Source organism: Cygnus atratus, chromosome Z (genome assembly GCF_013377495.2).
Source record: "Cygnus atratus isolate AKBS03 ecotype Queensland, Australia chromosome Z, CAtr_DNAZoo_HiC_assembly, whole genome shotgun sequence".
NCBI lineage: Eukaryota > Metazoa > Chordata > Aves > Anseriformes > Anatidae > Cygnus > Cygnus atratus.
In genome coordinates, this window is record NC_066396.1 from 52570070 (window position 1) to 52581895 (window position 11826).

Genomic DNA, 11826 nt, shown 5'->3' on the forward strand with positions numbered 1-11826 from the left:
GATCCTGACATCAAAAGTCCCTTCTAGTTCTCTCAGTGTCCCTGCTCAGGGACATTTCAGTCACCTTTACAGGACTGTGAGCTCAGATGCAGTATTACACCTTTGGTTTCCTTCACAGCCAGAACAGAGGATTACACTTCTTGTGGGCTCCACACCCCCAAGGACGGATGGCCTGATGGACTTTGAGTTCCCTGAGCTTCTTTTCACCACAGGCTATGAAGATAAGGGGTTGTGTTATTTCTGCTGGCACCAAGTTGAAATAAGTTGTTCACTGCTGGCCACCCGAGCACTGTGGAAGGTCTGGTTCTTGTAGGAAGACCTGGTTCTTGCATCGTAGCCAAAATCTTCTCCCAAACCCATGAAAAACACGGTGGTGAAACAATCGGTATGAGCCTACACTTGGCTGTTTGTAAAAACTGGACGAGTCGCTCTGTGTCATTTATTATCTGCCTAATAGCAGAGCATAATGACCCTGGCCAAAATCAGGGCTCCCAGCATCCACACTGTATTGTATTGTGGGAGACGCGTGCTGTCTTGGAAAACAAGACAAAACAGACAGGAGAAAGCCCAGAAAGGAGGAGTGAGCTCAACAAGTTGGTGATGAAATGATTGGTTTTGACTGCCCTTGGCACCACTACAGGCTGCTCGCATCCAGCCACAGTACTGCCACGCTGGAGCACACCTTGCCAGCTGTGCCTGGAGAGTTCTCTACATGCATGGTTTTCAGTCTCTCTGTGGGCAGTGTACCCTTGATAGTTTGCAGTTAACGCCATCGCCCTCCTGGAAGTAATTAGGGGTTGACACATCTACAGCAAGTTCCTAAGCTGGGCAGGACCGTGGGCGATCACAGTAGGCGTTGTGCTCAGAGTGCAGCAGCACAATGTACCCATAACAAGGTGATCTATTGGGAAGTCTCACCGGTGAGCAGGGAGCAGTAAGCTGTTGAGTGCGACAGCTGCGCAGAGGTAATACCCTGGGTTTTCATCCACGTGGTGCTCTAATGAAGCAGACAGCACGTACGTGTCTGCAGCTTGTGTCTAAATGCAGGATTCAGTCCCTGTGCTGGGACAGGTGCACCACGTGTAAATCACACCGGGTGCCGGCTGGTGGCTGGGAGTGCTTTGGTGTAGCTTAGGTGAGCAGCAGCCCCTCTAGGCTGCAATGTGGGGAGTGAAAATGGGGGTCATCCTGCTCCTCTCCCACCTGTGTCCAGGGAGAGCTTCTGCTCCCTCTCAGGTGCAGTGCTGTCTCTATTGCCCACGGAGGTCTTGGTCTGAGGATCTTCCTGTACAGTACTAGCTTAGTCCTCATTGTGGCAGTATGCAAACACCTTGCTATCCCGTGATCTCTGGATGATACAATGTGGTTTGTTTAGCTGACTTAAGATATCACTGAAGTCAGCTGCCTGTCCTGTCTCTTGACGAGGAGTTGCTACACCTGAAATGACGCAGCACATCCATATTTCACTGGAGCATTCACAGTTCAGCTTGCACCACCGATGCACCTGAAGCTGCATTAAAACAACCAGGCTATCAGGTACACACCTTATTATGTCCCGGAGTGTTAGATCATGCAGGAAGTACTTGGCAGAGAAGGAAAATGAACCAGTCTCTTCCAAATCACTGCCTAGATCCACTTTCTATCTTAGAGAAAATATTTCATTACAGTGCGTCAGCTGCACTGATTTTGAGTGATTTCAGTTTCGTTGGCTCCAAAGCAATTTTAGCACTGGCCAAAGCAAAAGCAATTATGGAGCCTATGCCTGGATGTATTCCGAGACCAGTATAAAATATAAAAATCTTAGCAAAGCTCTGACTTGTACTCTTTCAGATGTTATGGTTTTGTTTGTTTGTTATTTTTTTTTCTTCCTGTGCAGCTAATTATTCCAAGAACAGGTGGTAGGGGAGAGGGTGAATACATCTGTAGAGACATGTTCCATCTCAGTCATTTAAGCAGCAATTAGTTGTAATCTCTCCTAATTTATTAACTTGTACAGGGTCTGGTATCACAAAATATTAATAAGAGCTGGACAGGGAATTCATTGGCAACAGTCTATCTGTATGCTTTTAATTGAACTTCTCTCCCAGCTGATTCATCTTATTAGATTGTAGTGGTAGTACAATTTGAAGACACTCTGCTGTGTAAACTGATGTGACCTCACCTATTTTACTCTGGCTTTATTGTCACTGGGGACTCTCTGTACTTCCTTTTTGTTCTTTGGGACCATTTTCACTTTGGGGACCATTTTTTTTGTTCTTTTGGGACCATTTTCACTTCACAGCTCAGGTGTGAGGTATTGATTTCTTGTGCTAGTGGCAGGCAGAAAAACATGGAGAAGCACAGGGCAGGATCCAGCCAGGGCCCTGGAGGAGGAAGACATGTAACTATGAACCAGCAGGGTCTAATTCTGTCCTTAGGTTTGCAGGACAGGGCTCAGAAGGGACACAGGCAGTCAGATGTACACACTGGATACAAGGACTTACAGCACCTGGTAAGGTCTCACGTACCACATGTGCTGCTCTGCTCTGCTCTGCCTGCATGGTACTACCTCCTCACCACTGCTCAGCACCTTTCTTTGGGCATTTCTGGTCTTTCTTCTTGCAATTAACTCTGTTTTTTCCTGCTACATATGGATGCCAGCAACCATTCGAGATGCTGCTGGGCTGGTGCTTCTATACAGATGTCCTAAATGTAACGGGAAGAATTTTCCAAGGACCTAGAAGCACCTTTATTGATTTTTTTGTCTGCACTATTGACTAGCCACAAAAATGGGGCAAGGAGGGTATGTGGGGGAGATAATCTAAAAGATGGAGCAGACCTGAAAGATACGTGATTCATAAGTTTCACCAGCACTGGCATTCAGTCCGTGGGATTTCAGTGCTCACCATGTGGAAAATGTTTAGGGAGTGAGACCCCACTCTTGGTGGTAGTACACCATTGTTGGTTGCTGCCTTAGTCCATCCATTTTAGACATCCTTGATGATGTTTACTGGGACACAGATTTCTCACTGCCAATGCACTTTGCTGACGTATCTTAACCTTTGTGGCCCTTTCCACCACCTTCTTTGTCCTGGGCTCAAAGCAGAAGCAGCGTTTAACGTATGTGAGGAAGTTTTGTACCCCCTCCAGAAGTGCTGACTGTAAAAGGGCACAGGACTTTTATCTTCTCTCCCAGCTGAGTGCTACTTGTAGATTCTGATGGAAAGCACATGAGAAAGTTGCTCACAGCTGCAAGGGAGTCTTGTCACCTAAGACCTTTCCCACAGTTATTGTCACGTTGCCTTAGAAGAAGCCTCCATCATGAGCATAGGAACAGTGGGGACTAAAAGTGGAGGAAATCTTGGTAAGTCTGTGAGTCCCAAGTGAAAATTACCAGGGATATGACACTGCATTGCCTCTTAGCAGCTGCCTTGGCTTCCCATGGCTCTGGTACCCTCCTGGTGATGGTAATAGAAGGGGCTGGAAGATGGTGACCACTGTTGGGAAGGAGGAGGCTCACAAATGCATCCAGCAGGCTGGTCCTGCTGGGAGCTGGAGGATGCTGCTCAGTGTCTGTGGCCACCTCCACTACAGCAGGGTCGTGGCTCTGGGGGTCTCCGTCTCTCCTTCTGTCTGTTTTAAGTGCTTGGAAGCTGCAGACTGCTGCCTGCCACTGCTGGAGCACAGGGTACAGTCAGGGTTATTGCTGGAGAGCACAAATATCCCTTCTTTCAATCCACCTCCTGAAAGCCTTACCCTCTGACAGCGCTGAAGAGCAGCACCCTGCATTCCCTCTGCTGGAAATGGCTGGTGAGCAAACTCACCGGCTGAGGGAGCAGGGCTGGGAAATAAATGATCAACACCCTGGAAAAGCTCTCGGCTGATGCATTACCTTTTGTGTAAGCACTTACTTCAGCGTGCGCTCCAACTTTGGAAACGGGATAGGGGAACCCAAACAAACAGTGGCGGTCGCCTCAAGAATATCCTGTTCTAGGGACTTCCTTAGTTTGGTTACAGGCTTTGTTATTTCCTTTTATGTGCTTTAAGCCTATTATTTGCAAATGTTTCCACACCCATGTGTTATTATGAAGGCAGAATCACCCAGCTGCCCATCCACCAAGCCATCCAGTGTTGGAGGCATAGCCGTAAGCCCCGTTGGTGACTGCTCGTTCTGAAATGGAGGTCTGATCCTCTTCCCTTTCTCAGAGGCAGTTTGCACCCACAAATATTTCTGGGCAAGGGTGTTAATTTCACCTCATCACTGCATATTCACCTTCTGGGAAGTTCAGGTGCTACCCTGGCACATAGCACGTCAACACCAGGTCTAGCTGCTGCTTTCCTTGCTGTTCACTCTCCAGTGGTGAGTTAGCTGCCCAGGGTTTCCTACAGAGCCCAGCCAAGTAACACCTGTGAGGACAAAAGCGCCTGTTTGTCTCTACCTCACTTTCTTCTGAAGCCACAAAAGTCCATCTGAAGAACAGTGACAGCATCTCACTTAGGATATCTCCTTTATGACCTTTCCATCGCGCCAATCCAGTGGAGCAGATACGCCTTCCATTTCCGTGCCAGTAGGTGGCATTGCTTACTCTCTTAAACGCCTAAAAGTTTAGCAAACTTTCGGCCTCGCCTTCGCAGGTACCTTGCTGGAAAGTCATACAGCCGTTCCCAACACTGCAACAGCATCGGAACCCTATGTCTGAAGTCAAGCTGGATGTCAGGTTGGTTTCTAACCACCAGGAACGAAGTCCCATGAGCATCTTCCTGCTGGAATTACAGGGGCAGAAAAACTAGGTAGTTTTATGCCGTAGGTAAATTTATGAACTTGGGTGGCATGGTGTGGTTACTTGTGTTGTTAAAGAGCTGCAGTCCACGACCTTGTCACTTCTACGGTGGCTCACTAAGAATGAAGGCAGTCTGCTCAATGGAGCTGGGTGCCAGCAATTACAGCGCCGTCCTGCGCTGGGCTGCAATTGTGGTTGCAATCCTGTCCTGTGTTACTCCATGGCACAGACTGCCAAAGATGTGACTGTGCCATCTCTCTTCCCAATGGACAGCCATTTCCTGTCCTGGAAATAAAGCATATGGGACACCGTTTCTCTATCATAAATAGACTAGGGGGAGGTTTCCAAGTGGATGTTGAAAGTTCCTGGTTTTGACACTGCGAACGCAACTTTGCTGAGAATCAGCACTCCAGGAAAGGGAACTTGGCAGGGCAGGGACGGCGATGGTGCCATTGCAGGAGACGAGTGTCTACAGGCTGTTGGGAGAGAAGGGGCATATGAGGAGAAAGGCAAGCAGCACAAAGGCAATTGGAAGTCGGAGTGGTGAAACTTCCAACTGTTGTCCCGCATCCAGGAAAAAAACACTCAGACATATACATTATTCCAGGGAAAGCTTCAGGGTCTCCTGACTCTTTGCTGGCAGGGAGTATCCCGGAGGACTTTACCAGCAGCCAGCACCACTCGATTAGATTTATGAGCAGAAGATGTATCCTCAGCCCACGCATGAGGGGCCTACTGAAGTTGACAGAATACATTAAATGTAATGCCTGAGATTGCCCTGGACACCCGTCTCTGAAACAAGGGGCTAACTGTTGTGTCTCTCATCCTGACACAGGGAAGTGAAGGTCAAAGCACAACTTTTTAACCAACTGTGTCTGTACCATCACCCAGATCAACAGGATAAGGTATCCCATTGCAACATCTGGTGTGCCTTGAACGTGCTGATGAGAGATTGTGCAGTTCACTGGCTTGCTCTGAGGGGACTCTCTGGGCAGAGAACAGCCTGTAGCAGAAGGGGAAACAAGCTCAAGTCAGCCCTGGAGAACAGCACAATCATGGGGCATGGGGAAAGTTTGACAAGCTGGTCAAAGCCCAATGTTTTGCTATCTGTTAATGCTCTCTGCTTCTTGCTGTCAGGATGATGTACTGCACATACCATTGATCTGGCTCCAGTAACCAAGATGACTCTGCCTTTCTTTGCATGGCAGGCAGACCACTATTTTCTCAGCTATGCATGGCATCTGACACAAATATGGGATGCATTTGATGCCTCATACATGCTAGCCATGGCAAAGCAAACAGGCTGCTCTTGGTTCTGTAGTGATCTCCCTCTCCCACCATGTGCTGTACCCATCTTCTGATTAGAAAAGACTAGTTGGAGGGTCTACTGTTTCAGGAGTTGGAACAGACATAATGGACCAAAGTCTGTATGGTCCCTCCTGTACAGGTGGAGCAAAGAGAGGCCACCCTAGGCCTTGATGCCATAGGAGTGGAGTTTGTCTGGTGCAGGAGGCTGAGCCACATGGAAAGCACCCCATCGCCAAGACCGTAGGGCACATACAGTGACTCTAGGCCACTTCTCTCAATACCCACATCTGAAAGGTCTTCTGTTCTACCTCATCCCTCATGCTGCTGACTGGAGCTGGAGATGTTGGCCTCTGAACACCAGCTATGCAACAAGAGCAAGGCCTGGAGAATACATTTCCTGATCAGATGACCTCTGCTAAATACCTTTCAGTTTGTATCATAATATCCCTTTGTCCCAGACAGAAGACTCCTGAATGAAGAATATAATTAGCATCAGACAATGCTCACTGTGGATTAAAAGACTTTCAATTCCATTGTATATTAATTCTATAGAGCCAACTTAGATTACTCTTTCATGATTTATTTTTAAATTGCTGCAAAGCACTGGAACTTATTCTTCTTGGAAAGTGACGTATGACTAGATGTGAGATGTTCTCACAGAGGGCGTCAGGTTGTCTTCTCACGTAGCGGCTTTACCATTTTTGGTTGCAGTATCTTACGGAAAATTTGAGGATGATTCAGGTTCTCAAACACCATTTTAGATATTCTGGAGTGTTCAAACCCTCTATCCAGAACAGGTAAGTCTAGTACGGTCCACAGGGTTCATGAGTTACTGACTGCAAGGCATGGCTTTAGTAGCTGGCTCCTCTGCAATGCAATACAGATTATTTCTTGCATATTCATGTGTCAGGGTTGTTCTCTAATACTGGAACAGCTTAGTGGAAATTAGTCCCTTGGGCTAATCGTCAGCTCATCACTTGCTTACTCAATGTCATGCCCACAGCATCTCAGCCAGGATGGACTTGCATAAGAAGAAGAACAGAGAACAAGAAAGGCTTGTATGGTAAAAAAAAAAACAAAAAACAAAAAACAAAACAAACAATTGGTTTAAATAAATCAATGAATGTACATGTTGTCTGGTTTGACAATAAGAAATAACATAAACCTCTGTTTCACTTGTGCAATCAAGGAGCTGACAGCCAAGTAAAGGGCAGACCATGCTTCAGCAGAACTTTTTTTTTTTTCCAAAAGATACCTCTGCATTCTTCCTCCTCTCTCTCTTTTTCTGCCTCTCCTTTCTCCCCTCCATCCCTTCCTCCCCCCTTCTCCCTCCCTTCCCTGCAATTAGGAAATTCCATTCCTCCACCTGTGGCCATGACGGCTTTGGCTGCAAATTTCACAGGTCAGACTGACCCTGGCTGGCCAGTTCCTCTGACTGAGAGCATCCTCCAGGGAGCACAGACCAGCTGTGGAGGCACAAAACACATGGCGCCTCCTCCATGGACATGTCTGGGGCCCTGCTCTGCTGTTGGCAGCCCTTTCTCAACTCAGCTTTTAGTCTTGCGGGGTATGTCTTCGCTGGTGTGATGTACACTTGCTGGGACAAAATTAGCCCTGAAGTAGTGAGGAGCTGAGAAGAGTTCAGGTGCCGTAGTGCTGAGTTGCTGCTGCATGCGGAGATCCCAGTCCTGGTTGTGTACCATGCAGCCCCAGTTGTACAGCTTCTAGTAGTGGTCAGCCTCTGCTAACAGAAGCCACATTTGTGTTGACTGCGGTATAGGGAGGAGATAACAACGAAGGACGAAAAGAGGGCTCTTTACTTGCTCATACCGTGCAAGCCTGTGTTTTGTGAATTCAGAGAATGATTCTTCCTGAATAAATTAAAAATAACTTTTTGAAAGAAAAATACACTCTGCAGTCTTTCCTCCTGTTCAAGACAAACTAAGCCTAGGATTTAGGGTCAAAACTGATCACCTGTCCACAAGCTTTGGGAGATTTTGGATTGTGTCTCAGATGTGGTTGGAGCATGTTACTTTCATGAAACGGAAGGCCACAGAGGAAGAACTGGCAATGCAAAGCCTCTGAAGGATGGCAGTGCTGGAGAGGCTTGTTGGTGCTTTGCTGTGGCTTGAACATCTTTCCTGCTATGAGGAGAGAGAAGGTGTGTAAGCAAGTTTCAGGCTCTTTATTTGTTTCCAAGTGTCTGTGCTGCCTGCAAAGCACCACCAGGAGCAGGAGAAAGAACTGAGGATATACAGGACTTTAGGACTGTGCTTGGTACCTGACAGTGAAAAAAAAAAAAAAAAAAAAACCAACAACAACAAAAAAAAAACAACCCAGGAGCACAAGAGGGCGTAAAATGACAAATTGTTCTGAGATGTTCTGCACACATCCCTGAAACGCTGTGCGACAATTGGATTAGCAGCCAGCGGATATCTCTTCATTAAAAAGGAGACAGAGTAATAAGCTGGTCGGAACATGCCACAGAGAGAGTGGCCGTGTGTTTCCTTGCAGGTCTAGTCAATGAATCCCAGAGCTCTTCTATTTATATCCTGTGAGCGAGCACCGGCGTCAGCCTGAGGTGTGCCGGATGCTGCTCGCTGTGTGGGGCTGGAACCTGGAGGCGCCATCTGAGGCTGCGGTCCTGCTTTCTAGGCACGTTCCCAGCACATAGTGAAGGGCTTCTGCAGCCTGCACGAAGCCCAGTGTTCCTTGGGCACAAAACCAGCCACCCAGCTTCCTATCAAACCATGCCTTGAATGGGTTTAAATTGGGCTTCAGGGCTTTCTCCTTCAATTCAGGAGCGAATCTTTCCAAGACCGTGTTAGTTATTGGTTAGGGGTAGCCATCACTCTTTTTCAAGGAGCTGTGTGCTTTCAGGGGTGTGTGAGAGTGCACATGTTATATCCCTGAGATTGCTCTCCTAGAAAAAACAATTGGCCAAGATCCTCAGCTGTGCAGTGCTGCAGACCAAAATGTGTCTTCTACAGTGTTTGGCAGATGAAAAACCCAAGGGATGAAACTGAAGCATAGCAAACTGTTTAGGCTTTTAAAAGGGTGTTTAGAGTACCAGAACAGGAGAAACTCTTACAAGATATTTTGTCCATAACAAATACTAGCTGACCTCACCAGCACCAGAGTTTTGAGTGACTGACGTCTTCTGGATGAAGTTTGAAATTGGGGTCTGTCCCCTGCTTTCCTTTCTTCTTCCAGGGGTCACATCGTATAATCCTTATAGCACCAATTTAGGACTGCATAATTGTATTTCAGATTTGGGGGTCACCATTTCTTTAACAGCTCACCACAAATAGGTATTGACTCACAGACCTGCAGACCTGATGTGCCGTTTCCTGAGGCCTGCATGGCAAGTGTCCGAGAAAAGAAATAAAACAAAGTTATTCCAGATAGGTTTGCAATCTCAATATTGAATGTGGTGTCTGAGCTAAAGGTAGTAAAGCTAAAGGGGGTTACTCGCTTTAAGATAGGGATTTCTTTCTTCAGGTATCTTTAAGACTTAAGCTGTGTTTTATCTCCAGTGTAATAAGCTGTCTGTAGTTAGTTGGCTGATGATGAGATCTTGGTGGCTGAGGGAGAGGTACAGGTTAAAGGTATTGATTGTCCCCGTTGGAATAAGCTCTCCTGCAGCAAGTGACCTTTTCTGAGGCAAAAGCATATTAAGAAATATTTCTGAACTTCTTAGCTTGCATTAATTTCAGCAAATAATGAAGAAAATTTAAAATAGCTCAGGAATAGCAATATGTTTCATAATTTGCGTAATATTGTCTTTTTCCTAACTGTACACTAGGGATGAATGGTAGAAATTTGTGTTCTATTGCATAATTAACCAATTCATGCTGTTCTTTCCTGATTTTTCATGAGTTTGGAGAGTTCTGCAGAACAATGATGGTCTTCTGCTTGGAGATTTTTCTTCCTTTTTTGCACATCACTGCTTGTGATAGGGACTTACAGGAATAACACCAATTCCTTAATTTTGACTTTCTCTTTCCTGTCAGTAGCAACCAAGAGGCTTGCTCCTTTATCTTTCATATCAAATGATATGTGTGTTGGAGCTGCAGATTCTTTTTCCTTTTTAAGCATTTCCCCCAACTTCACCTGATGTACCAGAAATATCCTTGGGCTCTTTGTCGAGGGCATGGAAAATCAGTAATGGATCTCCCAGAGCTGTGTGTATTTTTAACTCATATGTCTTTAGACCCAACCTGGAACGTGAAGGGACTCAAATACTTTTCCTGCTGACAGTTCCCTCTTTAATGAGTCGTTGCCTGCTTCTGATATTGTCTACTAATGCTGAGTTCTTCCAGAATGGTTAACATATTTAGGTGAATAGTTTTGCAATAAATGGATGTTAAGTGTTCAGACTCTCTAAGAAAATTTGAAATCTCTTGGCCATGGCATGAGATCTGTGTCTTGACACCCTTGTTCATGCAGCAGGAGCACTCTCTGAGTTGGACTGGGCCCTGAAATTGCTTTGTTTTCTTGTTCATTGAATGTCATGTGTCATCCCAGAGACATAACTGGAACTTTCCTCTGACAGAATTAACTGAACAGTTCTTAGAGCCTGTGTTTGTCTTTCTGGGGCTGAATTGTATTCTCAAGGGATAAGGAGCAAGGGAAAATGTAATAAGTGATGGCCACAAGTTGGTGGTATGGACTTGAGTAGGTGGAGGAATAGCAACAGTATCATCTTTGTCCCAGAGAGTTGTTCGATTTGACTCTCTTGGGGTTTACAGGGCTAAACATGTGAGTGGGAAGGGCTGCAAAGCTGGCTGTCTGCCATGGCACTCTCTGGGGCCTGACGGGGATTAAAGTGGTGAGTACTGCTCCTTTACCAGGGGGACAGTGAACCATGCAACCACACAAGATGCGATACTCAGACTCTCTTTTCCTTCTTGTTTCTCTCAGACCAAACTGTGTGCTGGGTTTTTAGTCAACTAAAGTCTTACTTACAAGTGTGATGAGTTTGCAGTTGGCATGCAGCTAAATGCTTCACTGTGAGAACTGTATGCTGCATCAGGGCATTTCCATGTAAAAGCTTAGTGCACCCTGGAGGCCCTGCTTGAAATCCATGATAAGGTTTCACAGTGAAGGTATCAGATAACCATGGAATCGTATAATCATAGAATATCCCGAGTTGGAAGGGTCCCGTAAAGATCATCGAGTCGAACGCCTGGCACCACACAGGTCTACCCAAAGTTTTAGACCATGTGACTAAGTCCACAGTCCAATCGCTTCTTAAATTCAGACAGGCTTGGTGCAGTGACTACTTCACTGGGGAGCCCGTTCCAGTGTGCGACCACCCTCTCGGTGAAGAACCTCTTCCTGATGTCTAGCCTAAACCTCCCCTGCCTCAGCTTGACACCATTCCCATGGGTCCTATCACTGGTGATTAAGGAGAATAGGTCACCTGCCTCTCCACTCCCCCTCGTGAGGAAGTTGTAGACTGCGATGAGGTCCCCCCTGAGCCCCCTCTTTTCCAGGCTGAACAGGCCAAGTGACCTCAGCTGCTCCTCATACGTCTTCCCCTCTAGGCCGTTCACCATCTTCGTCGCCCTCAACCAAATTAGTTCCCACCATAACACCCTCTTTCATTTATATTTTCATATGGGGTAGCGAGATATGTGCACCTGATGCAAACCAAAACGCACAAACCCAAGTAATGAATGGGAAGTCTAGAAGGTGCTGAGGACACCACACATTTGGCATTCAAGGAGGGTTTCCAGTTCTCAGTGCACAGCAG